At 43.0% G+C, this 16,792-nt stretch overlaps 1 protein-coding gene across 2 annotated transcripts in view; it reads right to left on the bottom strand.

Annotated features, from left to right (window-relative positions):
• LOC149318198 (protein FAM124B-like) overlaps positions 1-16,792 on the bottom strand; it is an 84,466-nt gene that overhangs the window by 47,434 nt on the left and 20,240 nt on the right. The window lies entirely within an intron of this gene.

Genomic DNA, 16,792 nt, shown 5'->3' with positions numbered 1-16,792 from the left:
TGCCCAGGTAAAGCTTATTGCTTTTTCCCACCATTCCATGTACAATAGACAACTGGTTTAAAAGGTAAAGGTAAACACTATATTAAACATAGTAGTAGAAAATCGCATCAGGGTGGCTTTAAAAAATAATAGCAGATGTGGAGCAGGAAGATTTTCTTCAGGAGCAGGGATGTGTAATCCTTCCACCCCAGTAATGATTCTGACAAAAGTAATAATGGAGGTTATTGAACAGGCAGGGTGTTAAACTAGAATATGTAGGGAGGTTCAGAGGTCTTTAGCCAATATATCCTAAAGACACCAGATCCTGTATGATTTTGAAAGCTAAGCTGAGTTGGCTATGGGAGATTGCCAATGAATACCAGGTGCTGTAGGCTATATTTCAGAGGAAAGAACTAGCAAACCCACCTCATGAATAGTCTTGTGTAAGAACACCCTATGACATGCATGGAGTCATAAGTCAATAGGAAATTTGCAGGGAAGCATGCTTGCACACACACATGTCTTTCAAGGACTGGCAGGAGGATTTGGGGGTACTAAACACGGGGTCCATTGTCCACTTTTTCCCACTCTTGGAGTAAATTGACCTTGGGGTTCTTACATATAATCTTCCAAGTCTATCATTCTGTCCCTCAGTCTACAATAAATAGGTGCATTTCTTTGGAGATGTGGAATTTCTAATCTCTAACATGTCCCTTATAGAGTAAAATGATTTAGAACCAGCTTCAAACAGTAATGGACCCACACAATTCTGAGATTTGCTTAAGATAACATCAACAATATAGGATTTAGACTGGAAAGCAAATTGTGCATTCGCAGGATAGAAAATATTATGTCCGGGAAGAGAATAATGGAAGAACATGGTTACTATAGTAGCAAAAAGCCTTCACAGTTTTGTAATCCTTTATAACAACAAGCTGCTTGGTTGTTTACATGACCAAAATTGCACTGGAAGAATTCAGCATCTTTTTCATTGCTTGTTCCTGTGTATGAAGGTGACTACTTGACCCAGAGAAAGAGAAATAATGACAGTGTTAGTGTCTAGTCTAGACTGCCAAAGCTGTGGCTTTGTGCTGATTCCACCTCAATGGAATTTCTTATCTGAGTCACTGAGGTCCTGGAAATGAGCTATGTTGTTCCCACCCTGAAATATGATCTCACCATGAGTGTTAATAGATCACAGCTACCATATGCCACTTCTTGGTATGAAAGTTCATTTTGCTTAACTTTGTTTATAGTCTGTTCCTACACCTGGGATTTATTCAGGAAGGCTGTGTGAAGTTCACTGACAGGAGAAGTGAAAGAGAGAGCTGATACTTGGCACTTATCCCAAAATGGAGGTTCAGCATATATATAAAAGGATCAGTTGAGAGTTGCACCCTGTTATGAATTTTCATGTTAATCTGTTGAGTTGAGGCTTCACACATGCATTTATTAGACTTACAACACACCTTTCTCTCAGAACCGTGTGGTTCAAGGCAGCTCACAACAAACGTTTCCCAGAATGGCTTGGGGAGCAGACCAACCATTCCACAGAACCTCACTCTGCTCCTTTGCAATGCCAGGTCGGTAAAAAACAAGACCCATATCATCCAGGACCTCCTCCTGGATGAAGATGCCGACCTGGCTTGCTTCACAGAGACCTGGCTGGGAGAGGATAGCACTGCCATATGGGCGCAGGCCCTCCCAGCTGGGTACTCTGTCAGTGAGCAGGTGAGGGGAAGTGGGCGGGGGGGCGGAGTGGCTCTAGTCTATAAGAACCATCTGACCTTGGCCAGGATACCTGTCCGGAACACAGTCCATTTTGAGTGTATGTACCTTAGCCTGAAGACCAGGGATAGTTTGGGGATTTTGCTAGTCTACCGGCCACCCCGTTGTCTAGCAGACTCCCTGAGCGAGCTGACACAGCTGGTCTCTGAGCTGTTGTTGGAGACCCCCAGACTTTTAGTTTTGGGGGACTTCAACATCCCGCTCGAGACCAGTTTAACAGGTGCAGCTCGGGAGTTCATGGAGACCATGACAAACATGGGCCTATCCCAATTGGTCAAAGGGCCCACACATTGTGCAGGTCATACACTCGATGCGATCTTCAGTACGGAACAGGAATATCTGTGGGCGGAGGTGGTAAGTACCTCCGCATTGTCATGGATGGATCATTTCCTGGTCAAGACGAAACTTACAGCCAATATCTGCCCCACCGGGGGTGGCGGACCCATTAGAATGGTCCGCCCTCGAAGGCTGATGGAGCCCATTGGATTCCAGACAGCCTTAGAGGGTTTAATGGTTGGGAATGCCGGTGATCCTGTCGATGCTCTGGTCAATACCTGGAACACCGATCTTACCAGGGCTATCGACACGATCGCTCCCAAGCGCCCTTGCCATCCCGCCCCAAATCGGAGGCCCTGGTTCACGCCAGAGCTGAGGAAGATGAAGCGGTTTGGACAACGGCTAGAGCGCAGGTGGCGGAAGACTCGACTCTTATCCGACAGAACTCGCCATAGGAACTTCTTCGTTCCTATCGGGAGGCAATACGTGCAGCAAAGAGAGCCTTCTCCTCTGCACGTATTGCGTCTGCAGAGTCCCGTCCAGCAGAGCTGTTTAAGGTGCTGAGGGAAATGACGCAGGTGCCTCCTGTGCCAAATCCCTTACTTAACCCGACGACGGCCTGCTGTGACGCGTTTAACAACTTCTTTGCAGACAAAATCTCTCAGATAAGAGCTGACCTAGATGCCACCATTGGAACAGAGTCGACAGGTGAGGCGTCCAGTGACTCCGCCGATGTAGTTATACTGGATCAGTTCCAATCTGTGAGTACTGATGACGTGGACAAACTCCTTGGTAAGGTGAGGAAGACAACTTGCCCTCTTGACCCTTGCCCATCATGGCTGGCCGTCCAGGGGTGGGATGCACTGATGAGATTCCTTACGGATATCATCGGTGCATCCTTCAGGGAAGGACATATTCCATCTTGTTTAAAGGAAGCGGCGGTTAGGCCACTCCTGAAAAAACCTTCCCTAGACCCCCTGGATATGAAGAATTATAGGCCAGTGTCATTGCTGCCATTTTTGAGCAAGGTGATCGAGAGGGCGGTTGCCCTTCAGCTCCAAGCTGTCTTGGATGAAACCGATTATCTAGACCCATTTCAAACCGGCTTTAGGACAGGCTTTGGGGTTGAGACTGCCATGGTTGCCTTGACCGACGATCTACGTCTGAGCATTGACAGGGGGAGTGTGACCCTGTTGGTGCTCTTAGACCTCTCAGCGGCTTTCGATACTATAGATCACGGCATCCTCTTAGACCGCCTGAGGGGGTTAGGTATCGGGGGCACTGCCTTGCAGTGGTTCCGGTCCTTCCTCTTGGGCAGGTACCTCACTTGTGGGGTTCCTCAGGGGGCTATTTTGTCCCCGATGTTATTTAACATCTATATGAAGCCACTGGGTGAGATAATACGGAGTCATGGTGCTGGGTGTTATCAGTACGCTGATGACACCCAAATCTATTTCTCCGTATCTCGTTCGTCGGCCTCGAATTCTGATGGCATCTCTTCTCTCAATGAATGTCTTCAGGCGGTAATGGGCTGGATGAGGAAAAACAGATTGAAACTGAATCCAGACAAGACGGAGGTGCTCAAGAATTGGGTTGCAACCTCCAGTCCTGGATGGGGTCGCACTCTCCTCCAGTGACTGTGTTCGCAGTCTGGGGGTGCTCCTTGACTCGTCGCTCCTGATGACAAATCAGGTAAATGCGACGGTCAGGAGTGCCTGTTATCAGCTTCGGCTGATACGCCAGCTGCGCCCTTTTCTGGAAGTAAGGGATCTCGAGACGGTTGTGCACGCGCTGGTAACCTCACGCCTTGACTTCTGTAATGCACTCTACATGGGGCTACCCCTGTGCTTGACTCGGAAATTACAGCTGGTTCAAAACATGGCAGCCAGGCTTGTCTCAGGAACATCTAGGAGGGACCACATTACTCCGGTTTTGAGGTCCCTCCACTGGCTGCCTATCAGCTTCCGGGCCCAGTACAAGGTGTTGGTTATCACCTTTAAAGCCCTAAATGGCTTGGGTCCAAGCTATCTCAGGGACCGCCTCCTCCCGCACAATCCTCCCCGCGCTCTCCGGTCCTCTGGGAGGAACTTACTGCAGCCTTTAAAATCTAGGCTTGCGGCGACCTCCCAGAGGGCGTTCTCTGCTGTCGCCCCCAAACTCTGGAACGACCTGCCGAATGAGATCCGTCAGATAACATCATTAGACAGCTTTAAAAAAGCGGTCAAGACGGATCTCTTCTGGCAGGCCTTTCCAGATTAACCATCCCGGCCCAGGTTCCCTGATTCCCTCATTCCTCCCGTGGCCCCATCTTAGTGATGGTCGAGGATCAACAGAGGGATATCAGGGTTTTTAGTTTTAATTGCTGTTTTTATGCTGATATTGTGTTTTTAATATGTTATACTGTTTAATATTGTCTTAAGGGGGGGAGGGATAAAGTGTTTTTAATTGTTATATTTTATATTTTACTGTTGTTAACCGCCCGGATTGGTTTGCCACAGGGCGGTATATAAATAATAATAATAATAATAATTATTATTATTATTATTATTAAACAGATACAGATGGAAACTGCACAATAAGACATGTTGAAATGCCATTAAATTAAATTATAAAAAACATGATCAAATTAAAAAGCAATTTAAAAACACCACTAAAATAGTACAATACCAAGCTATTAAAAGCCTCTTTCCCAGAAGCCAGTCCTCTGTGAATAAAGAAGTCTTTGCCTACCAATGGTAGGACCACAGGCAGGGCACAAACCTAGGGGTTATTCAGACATTGTTGTTTTTTAGCACAGTCAAGTGAATAATCTCACTCACATATTTTGGTTTTTTTTTAATCAAAACTACATCTCTGTGTATTCTGTTGCTCACACATATCAGCACTGAGAATAAAGAAAGAGTTGATGATGCACATGTATTTGAAACACATCCAAGACATGCAGAGTTTTATCCTGGTTTATCCTGGAACTGTTTACATTGGTTGCTCACACCACCCATAATGTGAATCTTTTAGGAAAACTCAGGAGGAAAACCCAAGATCAATTATCCTGGATTAAGTGGTGGGTTTTGTAGCCCCCCCACCCCAACTTACTTGGGTGCATTCAGAATGACTGTGAACAACAAAGAGTCAACCTGTATTCATTGTTTGAATAACACCCTAGACTTTCATGACAGGGAGTATCAGCACCTACATCAAGTGGAAGCAGCCACTTGATGTAGGTGCTGATAACTGAAATAATACACACCTCTCTAGAAAGGCTCCTAAGGCAGCAAGATTTCTTCTGAGAAAAATCTGTAGTTTGTATTGTCCTAAAGGAGACATTGCCCCATCAATTCATTGTGCCATTTTTTCCCTAGCAGGATTAATCCAATTTATAAACTTTAAATTATCTCTTCAGATACTGTCATTTTGAACATTGATTCACAGGCCACCAAAATATTTTTGATTGAGCTTTAACAACCTTCAGGAGGAGTCTAGCATAAAGACAAATTGTTGTTATAAAGGAATTTTTCTCACTCCCACAGTTATTTCTGGTAAGTGATCCCAAAGGGCAATATAGTGGACCCTTGTTATACGCTGGGGTTTGGTTCCAAGATCCCCAGTGGATAACAAAATCCGTGTATGCTCAAGTCCCATTAAATATAATGACATAGCAAAATGGTGTCCCTTATAAAAATGGAAAATCAAGGTTTGATATTTGAAATTTATACTTTTTTTGGAACCTTTTCAAACCATGTATGCTTGAATCCATGTATAAAAAATCCATGTATAAGAAGGGCCGACTGTATTTGTGATCAGTCTGTGTCCGCACTTCAGAAATAATCCACTCTGACACTGCTTTAACTACTATGGCTCTCTGGCTCAATGCTGTGGAACTGTGGGAGTTGCAGTTTGTCATGGAACCAGAACTCTCTGACAGAGAAGGTGAAATGTCTCACAAAACTACAGTTCCCAGGATTCCATACCACTGAGCCATGGCAGTTGAATTGGTAGCAACCTGGCTTATTTTTGCAGGGTGAGTGCAGCCTAAAGAATCCAAGTGAGACACATGAACTAATGCCTATGATTATGCTTATTTTGCAGGACATGGAGCTCTAACCTGGTGCACACTGAAGAGCTCTAAATAAAAGAGGTAGTGAGAAGCAGCATAATATATCTTGAAATAAACTAAATTACAAATAACTAGGTGCCTGTATTCCCACCTTAATAAAAGGTATAATTGCATTACATTAGTACGTAAGGGAGAATATCACTCCCTTGTATAGTACAAGTGTAACTTTTAGTTATTTTCATAGTTACAGGACTGTGGCCTCATTAAACAGAGGGAAAGGAATGTCACTAAAGTCAAATACTGGATCAGGCTTCTGAAAGGCCTGGAAACCTTGTCCTATGTGAAACGACTCAGGGAGCTGGGGATGTTTAGCCTGGAGAAGAGAAGGTTAAGAGGTGATATGATAGCCCTGTTTAAATATTTGAAAGGATGTCATATTGAGGAGGGAGCAAGCTTGTTTTCTGCTGCTCCAGAGAACAGGACCCAGAACAATGGATGCAAGCTACAGGAAAAGAGATTCCACCTCAACATTAGGAAGAACTTCCTGACAGTAAGGGCTGTTCAACAGTGGAACACACTCCTTCCTCGGAGTGTAGTGGAGTCTCCTTCCTTGGAGGTCTTTAAGCAGAGGCTGGATGGCCATCTGTTGGGGATGCTTTGATTTGGATTTCCTGCATGGCAGGGGGTTGGACTGGATGACCCGTGCGGTCTCTTCCAACTCTATGATTCTATGATTCTTTCCTTTGCTGTCAGCACTGAGGCAATGAGAAGATGGATAAGAAGAGAGTGTATCATTATATTATATTATTATATTATATTATATTATTTATGTATTTATTTATAGTATTTATATTGTATTGTATTTACAAGACTAACAGCTTGAAGCATGTGGGTTTTGTAACTAAAACACAATTACAGTGGGCCCTCTCCTTATGAGAGGAATCAGTTCCGGATCCCCCTGAGTAAGGGAAAATCCGCCTATACTCAAGCCCCATAGGAAATAATGGGGTGCGTGCATGTGGCGGCATGGCATGCACGTGCCATGGGCACACATGCCATTGTTGTTCTACCTGTGTGGCTTCTGCATAAGCTGGAAGCCACATAAAATGTGTCTGCGCATGGCGTGAGCACACTGTACATTTGTTTCTTTTCAGACATAAGGAACTAAAAAGGTGCTTTAAAGATTTTAATGATTATGACAACTAACTATTTTGGGTCCATGGAACTATACCTAGTGGCGCAGTGGTTAAATGCCTTTGGTGCAACCACTCACTCACAAACCACAAATAAACTCACAAATAGCAGCCAAGGGATCAGGGTCAACTCAGCCTGGCATCTTTCTGTAGGTTGCTAAAATGAGTACCCATCTTGTTGGGGGAAATTAGCTTGCACTTTGTAAGCCGCTTAGTACATTGGTAAGCGGCATAGAAATGTACTTGCTATAACTGTAGAGATGTCCTCTCTCACTGAATATGGGAAAGTGTGTAAATCTTCTTTACATCCTTGCTAGCAGGTCCACTACCTGCTTTCTCCTGCTTTATATGTTTCCTCTACTATATGTTTTTCATTTTAAAGCATAAAATTTCCAAATTATGACCTAAATTTGGGATTAATTGGGATTAAACCTCTGCCATATAGTCAGAGCTCCTTGTACATGGGAGTTTCCCATTTCTTCCAGTGAAGGGGAATGCCCCATGTGTGCAAGGGGGCTGCTAACATCTAGATGGACGGAGTTTAGGCTTTGTGGGATCTACTTTATCTTTTACTAGAATTCTAAGATTTGTAAAGCACACGCAAATGGAAAACAGAGAAGAGGGAAAAGTACATATTGCATCTCATAAGCCATACACTGAATAGTCAAATATGCGCCTATAGTTCAGCTACTATAGAACAAAGATTCTAGGGGAATCTAGAGGCCAGTGGAGTGGCACAATGACCCCGTCAAAGGTAATCAAATCCTAAGACTTACAGTTTCATGGGATATGTAGAATGTCTGCTAAACCGCTCTCATTCAGCAGTTTACGGAAGTGGACCAGAGCAATGTTACTTGGTACTGGTCTGAGCCATTGGCCACCAGTCCCTGTCAAGTTTCCAGGAAAGAAACAAACAATTGTAGCCAAAATTAGTGGTACATGGGGGAGGGGGGGGTGAATGCCAACTCCCCCACACCATATAACTTGAGAAACTGAAAAAGTAACTCACCAAACTATAAGTCCTAATATTTTGTAGGATGAAACCAAGATAGTTAAAAGGGATATCATTGCTGCTTTAATTGTGCAATATAAATATAATTTATATACAAAACAGAACAAAAAGTGACCTTACACCCAAACAAAACCACTAAATAGAAAGAAAATTGCTGTTGCATCTAAGCACACACACACCCAAACAAAACCTAAAAAGCACAGGGGAGATAGAATGAGATATTAAGAAAAAAAAGGGGCCGCCTGGCTCGGCAGGCAGGCCGCTTTGCCGCTAGATGTGGCGCGAACTACAAGCCCCAGATGCCTCTGGGGCTTGCTCTGGCCCCTGATTGGTGTGCGGGGCGGAAGTATGCTGCTCCCGCCCCGCAACGCTCTGGGGGCCGGGCTCTATGGTCGGGGAGTTCCAGTCCTCCAGGGCAGCTCATTGGCTAGCTGCCCTGGAGGAGGAGTCTCCCAGATCAGGTGATCTGGGGGCGGAGCCAGGGCCTATATAAGGCCGCGCGGCTGGCTCTGGCCCTCAGTCGGCGCTTGGCTCCAGCTTGGAAGGAGCCAAGCTGAAAGGGAGCAGACGGCTGTGTGCTTCTCCCACCCACCCACCGCTTTCTTTGTGGGTTTGCTGTCACAACTGTGGGGCGGCAGCATAGGCCAGGATCTGCACGGTGTGGTACCAGGGCTACGGAGCTCTGGTTTGGGAGTCAGTAGGGACCCGGGGGCAAATTGGGCAAGCGTATGGCCATTGCGGGGGCCATAACGCAAGGACGCCTCCCGGTGACCAGGGGCTTAGAGAATATGTGAACACACGGCAGTGGTGCGGTCAAGCGGTGTTCATTAGCCCCTAGGTCATCCCAATGCCTGGTGGGTACCAGGTTTTGCTATCAGACAAACATGGGGTTGTCTGATATTTTCAGATCCTGACCTTATGCTTTATGCCAACCCTTCCAATGGTTTGCTTAATAAAGTTGTGGCCTTTCTTCCAATTTGGTCTCCTGTGGTTATTTGAGCAAGCTTCTGAGGCAACAATTTGCACACAGGTGGTCTGAAGAGTATAAAACATTTCCTTATTCTCAGAGTTGGGTTTTTTGTTCAGTTTATTCTTTTTGAAATAAAAAGGAAGGTGATCTCCCCCCCACACACACACACACATTTTATATTTTAAACAATGAGTGGGATTTTTCATTAAAATGAAATGAAGTTAAAACACAGATAGCTGTCTTCACTCTTAAAACAAAGAAACCTGAAAATATTTTAAGCTGTTCCTTCCATATAAAACAAGTGCTGAAAAAAAGGAGACTGGGATCTCAGTAGATTTCTGGATGATTTGTGGTATTAGACTCCTGTAACAACAAATAAAGAAGACTCTGCTTTAAATTATGCTACTGAAATGAAGGTGGCTCAAGGGCAACCTTCTTTGTGAGCTCAGCTTTAATAATAAAAGCACATCCCTGGGTTGAACATGTGTTCTCAGAGGTAGGCTTTCCTTTAACTCTAAGCATATGTTCTAGTTTGTAAGGCATCATTTTTCATTTGGGTAAGGCTGGTTGATAGGTTAGCCACTCCAAAATACAAGGACAAGAAAGGACACAAATGGGGAAAATATTGCCAAAAGGTATGCACTGATGCATGTGTGTGTGTGTGCTCGCACGCGTGTATAATTTGTATTTATAATTTACAAAATAAATAGAGTCATAATATATTTCACCCAAGGGGAAAAGATATCCAGATGACCTCTGTGTCTGCTGGGTCAGCTTGTCCATTTGCTGATGGGAAACTCAAAAGTTCCCTAATCAACCTCTTTACCGTTTTTTATCTTTAAATCAGGCTGAGACTGGACACAAACAGGCTTGGACTCCTACAAATAGGATACTTTCCAAAAGAGGACTCTCCCATGTAAAAAAGGACAGTGTCTCCACGTTAGTGGATCTTGAAATTCCAGAGAAAAAGGGAAAGAAACCCCAAGTGGATCCTACAAGCCTCATGTCTGCCAAACTTTAATGTGCAGAAGGCAAAACAAGATCCCACCCCAAAAGAAGTACAGTTCTTGGAAATGGAAAGAGGATAGGGATAAGTGTGCCAAAGAGGGGAAAGCAGGGAGGAGAAAGAATGAAAGCTAGAACAGGAAATGAGTTGTTTTAATTTCTCTGACACATTGTAAAGATGATTAAATGTTCCCAGGCTCAGTGCTGCTCTTAGGCAGTAAGCCACTCTGCCCCCACTACTGTGATGCAGGAGACAACAGTGTTGGCTGAGTGCGCTGGATTGGTCCATGACTGTGGCAAGACATCTCAGCATAGTTTCACATTGTGAAATTACATGATGCAAGAAGTTGATTCAGAGCTGCGTGTAACCACAACCAGCAACCTTTGCCCTTTCCTGCCTGGATTGTCCTGGCAAGGCAAAAGTGGAAAAGCAACTACAGATGGCTTAGGAAGCAGACCTCAAAGAGAGCTGGAGGAAGGGAGAGGAAGTTTGTAATAATGACTGAATTGCTGCCAGGCTCTAGGAGACATGCAAAAGGGAGAGTGATAGCTGAGGAGGAATGCTTACTATGCTCCTAGGCGAGGATTATGTATAAACTTTGTAGCACAACAGTATTTCAGCCCTGGGCCCTGGAATAAGATTGGGCCTTTTTGTTACTTCAAAAAGAAGATGACAGAGGGCAGGTTTGCTTAAAATGTGCATGTGCTAATTTATATGTGGTGATGAAATTTTAGAAAATAGTTTGCTGGTGTACTGTGAGGATCTGGGATTTCATCCATGGGGTAGCTAGATCAACATTTTAGATCACAACTATTCCACACTTTCTTATGTGTGATTCTTTTCACATTATGTATTCTGATGTTCAAATGCATATGCCTCTTACCACTCTGTAGTAATTAGAAAATATTTTTGTTGTTGTTGTGTGCCTACAAGTCATTTCCATCTTAGGGTGGCCGTAAGACAAACCTATCATGGGGGTTTCTTTGTTCAGATTTGTTCAGAAGAGGTTTGTCATTGTCCTCCCCTGAGGCTGAGAGAATGTGAATTGTCCAATGTCACCCAGTGGATTTCTTGGCCAAGCTTGGGAAACAAACCCTAGTTTCCAAAGTTGTAGTGGCTCTCAGAAAAAATATTTGCTGTTCCTTCAAGTCATTTCTGACTTATGGTGACCCTCAGGCAAACCTACCACAAGGTTTTCTTGGCAAAATGTGTTCAGAAGGGGGCTGCCATTGACATCCTCTGAGGCTGAGAGAGTGGGCTCTTATGGCAGAATTGGGATTTGAACCTCATCTCCAGAGTTGTAGTCCAAGGCTCAAACCACAATGCTTCACTGGTTCTCAGAAAATAATTACTATTACTTAAATAGAACACTGTGTTCTCACCATAGGATTTTTTTTATATTTGTGCCTGCTCAGGCATAGATACAGTTGCTAGTCTCAATGTTTTTGAATCATTGGGAGCCTGGTAAATCAACGCATACACATTTTCCCATTAGTTCGGTGTGAATCTACACTAGTTGGGATTTGGATTTCAGCCAGTACCTGCTGCTGTCCAGGGCCTAAATGCATAAAGGCACCAGATCCTGTCTGATCTTGGAAGCTAAACAAAGTCAGCCCTGGTTAGTACTTGGATGGGAGATTGCCAATAATACCAGGTGCTGCAGGCTCTACTTCAGAGGAAGGAATTGGCAAACCACTTCTGAGTTCTCCTTGCCAAAGAAAATCTTATTAAATTCAATGGGTTGCCATAAGTTGACAGGCGACTTGAAGGCATATAACACATAACTGATGTCCAGATACTAATTGCTAATGGCCAACTTCAAGGCTCATGATTTTTCTTCTTAGAGTTGTTCCTTTAACCTGGAACTGGATTAGAGGGCCATTTAAGGAAAGGATCCCCTTTGTAATAGAGGACACATGGCCATCTGGATAGTAAACCTTTCATTCCTTTATCTTGCACCATTTAAGGATTTGTTGTTGCTGTGTTCCTTCTAGTCATTTCCACTTTAGGGCAACCCTTAGGCAAACCTAACATGGCAAGATTGGTTTCTGAGGCTGAGAGAAGGTCACTTGCCCAAGGTCACTTGGTGGGTTTCCACAGCTGAGTGGGGATTTGAATACTGATCTCCAGAGTTGTAGAAGATTATCACAGGGGAAACCTGTGCTGCATCCAGGTTGGGTTACATGTAGATTATAACCATCAGTGATGAATCTTATTGCATTTCCCTGTGCTGGGCAGTGAGCAGTCCTTACCCAACCCAGGCTTCTCCCACAGCTTTTCATGAACAGGATTTTCCCATTCATGAAAAGCTGTGGGAGAAGTCTGGGTTGGATATAGGCTGCTTATTGCCTGGCACAGGGAAATGTGATAAGATCCATCGCTGATGGTTACAACTCACATGTAACTCGGCACAGAACTCCTCTGTGACATCACCGTAGTCTAATGGTCAAGCCACTACACCATGCTGGTTACTCTTTTCTTAATGATACTTGAGACCACCTTTTTATAGAGCTAGACAGTATTCTCTGGATTTGTCTTTGGGTCCAGAGCAAATCTTTAAAAAGTTACTATTTGAACCAGAACTCTGTGGCCATGGTAAAAAGTAACTTCTGGTCTAGAGACACAGTATCACACAACAGACCACCTTTCAACATAAATTTTAAAAATCTATTGTTCCTCTAACTGAAAACATCATTTACTCCCTCAGTTCCTCTGTCTATTTCTCAAAATACTTTTGCCTGGTAAAGAAATCTGTAGCTTTGAAAGCTTGCAAATAGATTTTTGGTCACTTTTTGTTGACTTAATGATGACCAAAATCTGGACTATGAAATGTAACATATGGTCAGCATGGCTATCCATGCCTTTTTATCCTTCTCAGTGTTTGTGTGCTCATACAATGAAATTATTGTATCATGATCAATAATTTGATTTGTAGTACATATTTCACTTCACAGTCCTAGAGGTGGGAAAACACTAATATTTTGCATTATTATTTTGGTATATAGCCTTTTCAGAAATAAAGTGCCAATGCTTATGTTATTATTAAGCACACATCCCCATAGAATGAGAAGTGACTGAAGTTATGAGTTTGCTAAGGAGTCAGTCAAACTGACTTGGGGCCCGCTCTTTTTCCCAGTCCAGCTGATACCATCCATGCTCATTGATGAAGTATCAGGACAATAGTTCTGAATCCATATCATCCCCAGTTTGAGTGCATGCACACACTTCATTTAAAGGCATATCAGGTGTATGGATATTTTATGTATCTAGCACCTAGAATGGTTTTGTCCTCTGGCAGATGGATGTTTAGCAGACATTGCCCTCTGCTGGTAGTTTAATCTAACTAGCTGACAAAAGATATTCATTCTAAACAAGGGAACAGTTAGTTTTAAGATGGATCTTCGTTAGCCATTACTTTTCCTTCAAATAAGTTGATGACAAGATGTTTAACTCTTTTGTATGGATTCTGCTGACACAATATGCAACCATGTTGGAGAACTGAAACAATGTGCAACAGGTAACCATACAAGATGACCAGTTGCACAATCAGGGCACAACAAAAAGTGGGAACATTTGTCTCGACACCAATGGTTTTCCACTGCTCTCCATTCTGGATTACTGGCTGCCCATGCCTCTGTTGGGGGGCACTGTCCCCCTCTCCTTGCACAATGTCAGCCTGTCCTGTAAAGGTCTGTACTGCTGCACATCCTGAAATGACCACACTGCTTGCTCTGTGGTTACTGCAATCCTTGGTGCCCATTTTCTTGGGGACTGGAATGTATATTAATAGTTTCCAATTTGTGGGACGTGATTTTGTTTTCCATATTTGTTGACAGATTTTAGTTAGAATTAGAGTAGATTCTGTCTCTATAGCTTGAAGCAGCTCTATTGGTATGCCATCTGTTCCTGGTGACTTATTTCTCCCAAGTGACCCAATTGCAGCTTCCACTTCACTGTCTTAAATTGTGGGTTAATCTTCACATGGTTTTTCCTTGGGTGAATCTCTCATCCATCCATCTCTTTTATATATTTCTTCAGAGTACTTTTTTCATCATCTTTATTTCTTCTTGATGATGTAGTGTGGTCATATAACTTCCCTTCTCTTAGTTTCAATTTTCCTTTTTGTTCTCAAATCTTAGAGAAGAGGCTTCTTGTTATATTTTTGTTGTTGTTGTCTTTTATTTCTGTGCATTGGCTATCACAGTAGCTCTCTTTGTCCCTGAGCATAAGTTGCTGAACAGTCATGTTTAGGATTCAAGATGCCTGAAGAATGTTTTTGCAGTGAACAAACTGATCACCTTACAAAATCCAATCACTTGCTCTCCTACTTCTTTTTTTGATCCTAGGCCAATTGTTGTAGGTGGGACATAATCTTGAATTATGGTTATATTGTTCTTACTTTTCTTCAAAATAGGAAACCTTAAAATCCAGGCTAGCTAATGGCCCTAACAGGTATTGGACAAAATGGTTAGAATCTGGATTTGATCTGGCCAGTCCAGTCATATGGGAGCCCTACAATGGAAGTGTCAGTTGCCCACAACTCTTCAAATCTCCATTGTAATAACCTTTCTGCAGGGAAGAAAGATGATTTCTCTGGAATAAGGAAAGTTACTGTATATACTCATGTATAAGTCTAGATATTTTAGTGAAAAAATTGACCCCCAAAAATGGGTCGACTTATCCATGGGTCGATGTAAGTATTGTACTTTAACTCATTGAACCATCTCCTTTTTCTGAAGACAGTGGTAAAAGGAGAGAGCTTAGTCCACCCTGAGAACACCAAAAAGACGTGTGGATCATCTCTACTCTCTCACCTATCCAGCCTTTAGGATCAGCACAGTTAATGTCTGCTGGAATTTTCTAAGTTCTTTGGCATCATTTCACTTTGCATCATCCATTACATCCGTTGTTACATGCCCCTAAATTTTATCCTTGACTTATCCATGGGTATCAAAATCTTTAATTTTGGCCCCCAAACCTGCCCTTGACTTATACATGAGGTTGACTTATAGTTGAGTATATACAGTATCATTTCCATCTGATAATGAATGAAAAGAGTAGGGGTGGAGAAAAGGAATCTGCAACCCCTTTAAGATGGATTTACTATATTTTAGCATGAGCAGCTGTGGATATGAATCCATATCTTCAGTCATAGCATCTGAGGAAGTGGATTGATATTCATAAATGCTCATGCCAAAATATATATCAGTTAGTCTAAAAGGGAGTGCTAGATTCTTCCCCCCATCTTCCCCTCCATTTCTGCTTTTGCTACAACACAGACTAGCACAAGTACAGATGGTTCTCTACATTTGTAGCTTTAGACTTTTACAGACTTGATTATTCGTGGATTTGATTATTATGTTCTCTTTAGAAATCTCTATGTCTCCAGCATGACTCTGCGGTCAACATCCTCCAGAAGTCCCACTGGAAGACCTAAAAATTCATAGAGAGAACACTTCTCTAGATATTTGTAGCTCCTCCAGCACAATTCTATGGTCAATTTCTGGCAGATACCAATCATAGACATGTGCTGGAGGATTTAGAGATTTCTTGAGAGGTGTTCTCTCAGGTGAAAAAAAGCCACATTTTTTAAATTTACAGTTTCCCCACTTTTATGGAGGTCCTGCACCCCTAACCCTAGTAAATGTGGAGAGCCCACTGTACTTCTTTCAGGAGACACAGGTTTATTTTTTAAATGAATTGGCTCCTAACATTGCTCCACACACACCTCATCACCTCCCATCTTTTTTGCCTTATTCAAGGAAATCCCAAGGGAGGCAGCTTGAGAGTGTTTTCCTTGCAGCCAAGCCCTTCTCTTTTCTGGAGAGGAACCCCCTTATACCCCCCCCCCTTTTAATTTTGTGAGCAGGGAGGCCTGAAGGGCTAATAGTGTCACATTTCTTGCAAATCAGAAAATTTTGTTGCATTCATCAGCAAGTCCTGGTTCTGCTAACCCTGATGAATATACAGCTAGTGCTAAACTAATATGGAGCAGTGATTTACATTGTGTGAATTCAAATCCTAAGAGTTATACTAAAGATGCTCCAAGAAACCAAGATCATCACAAAATCATGTCAATTCTGACCACCAGGTGGAGATGCTGCATAGAAGCAGCAGTTCAAATGTGAGTTGCCTTGCAAGAAAAAGCTAACGTTTGATTTCAGTAAAATAAAACAAAAAACTGAGTGCCTTCTTTTTCTCATCAATCCTGGAAGAGTTAATGCCAATGTTTTTCCTATCAAGGTATTTTACAGAATCATAGAATCATGGAATAATAGAGTTGGAAGAGACCCCAAGGGCCATCCAGTCCAACCCCCTGCCAAGCAGGAAATCCAAATCAAAGCATCCCTGTCAGATTTATGAATGTTTACACATTCTTACTTCTTGATCAATCTTCTCCATGTAGTAATCCTTACTATCCCCCATCCTCTCTCAATGCAACACCTGGAGATAAATTTCTTAACTTCAGCTCAGTTTGCTTCCATTTTCCTCAGACACGTATGTATTCAGTCAT

This window comes from Sceloporus occidentalis, unplaced genomic scaffold, assembly GCF_023333645.1.
Source record: "Sceloporus occidentalis isolate IW3139 unplaced genomic scaffold, rSceOcc1.0.p SCAF_2, whole genome shotgun sequence".
NCBI lineage: Eukaryota > Metazoa > Chordata > Lepidosauria > Squamata > Phrynosomatidae > Sceloporus > Sceloporus occidentalis.
Note: the sequence above shows the minus strand (reverse complement) of the source record. Positions and strands in the feature narration are given on the sequence as shown.